Source organism: Pygoscelis adeliae, unplaced genomic scaffold, assembly GCF_000699105.1.
Source record: "Pygoscelis adeliae isolate BGI_AS28 unplaced genomic scaffold, ASM69910v1 Scaffold62, whole genome shotgun sequence".
NCBI lineage: Eukaryota > Metazoa > Chordata > Aves > Sphenisciformes > Spheniscidae > Pygoscelis > Pygoscelis adeliae.
Window position 1 is genome coordinate 2,155,470 of NW_008824401.1, and position 1,740 is coordinate 2,157,209.

The window sequence follows — 1,740 nt, forward strand, 5'->3', positions numbered from 1 at the left end:
AGCAATGTACCTAAAGTGTTAATACTACTAATCTTTTTTTTCTAAGCCAGTTTAAAGCAGAATTAGGTGCCCTATGCTTACGATTTATGGAGACATGCATGATTTTGAAGCATTGTAACAACAAATTTATACTACCACTTCTAAAGCGCTTCATTTGAGAGAATTAATTTCCTTGAGGTTTTGTTAAGCGTTTGAATTTCAAGAGGCATTGATGTACGTGTGCAAGTCAGAGCTTGCTTCACTTCACTTTTCCAGAGAAAAGAAAGCATGCTAGATCAGATTCTGCCCTCACCTGCACTTCTGCAACTCCCATTGCATGGAATGGCTGTTTATAAACTACAGTTACATTTGACTGCAGAAATCTCAGATGTTTGTGAAACCAGAGCCACGTGGTGTCCCAAAGCATTAGTTCAAACTGTTGGCTTTCTTAATTATTTGTGCCTACATTATCTTCTCCACACAATCTGAGTGGATCAGAGAAGAAGTAATTAATTATTATGAAGGCTATAGTGGAACAGGCTGGAAGTTTTATGTCAATGCTTCCTTGAAGGGAAAACTGAATTCCAGCAAAAGTGTGCTTTTGGAATTAAACTGCCTCTATCCTATGAATATATTGTTTATATTTTAATTAAAAAGACTGAATAACAGACAAGTTCTGCTTTTGGTACTAAATATTAAATTCAGATATTCCATGCAGCTCTACATATAGACCCAGACAACCAGAGTCTGGTTTAGGTCATCAGTAACAACCTAATAATCTATAGCCTTTCCCTTTTAAGTATTTGAACTACAAAGACTCAGAAACTGATGATTTTACTCAAGCAAGGGTTCTTATCTGAGAAGTTCATTCCCTAACGAAATCCTGCCGTGGCTGAAAAGCCAGAGGGGTTAACACCACCACCTGGAGCAGTACAGGCAGTGAAAGATTCATCTTGTAAGAGTAGCTTAGAGCCTCCAGCAAGATGTTTTCCACACCAAAACCTTATTATCCCCCTTTTTTTTTTTTAATTTGGAGACATTTTGCTTTCAAAAAAACAAATTACAGTTGAACAACAGCAAAATAAACGTAAGAGTTACAAAGGTGTTCTTCCATTTCAATCCACTGTTACGGTCTTTCTGAAGAAAGTCACTTTCAACTTCAGCATGGCTGAAGATGAAGTCTTCATTTAGTTTCCTCCTAAATTAACATCATAGATAATTATCTTCATATATTCAAAAAAGATTTTCTAAATCCCATCTAAAAGGACTAAAATTAATTCTTTACATTAATGAACTCATTAAAAAATAAAGCACTGTGGCAATTCTAAAGTTATAATTGTTTCATGGCCTCATAAGGATTCACTTCTAGAGAAACTACGTATTTTAGAAACCAAAAGCTTAGTTGATTTATATCTCAGAGGCAGGGTGACTCAAAAAACATTAATAACTAGAACTTCAATCTATGCAGGGGAATATATAGGCATCCAGTTAAAGTAACAATGAAGTAAAGAAGTAGAATCCTAATTAAATCAGTCTACTCTTTCCGTGCTTACTAGGAAGAACTTGTTACACCCACCGAAGGGAGAAAACTTAGCTTTGCTGTTGGCAGAGAAGACGCATTTGCACCACTCAAGCAATTTACTCCTTACACTTCTCATAACATGGATTTTAATCCTGCAAATTTAGGACCAGTGCTCTGCTCGGATACAGTATTCCACAAAATACATTAGAAGGTATACATCTTAACCTGGTAAAATATAC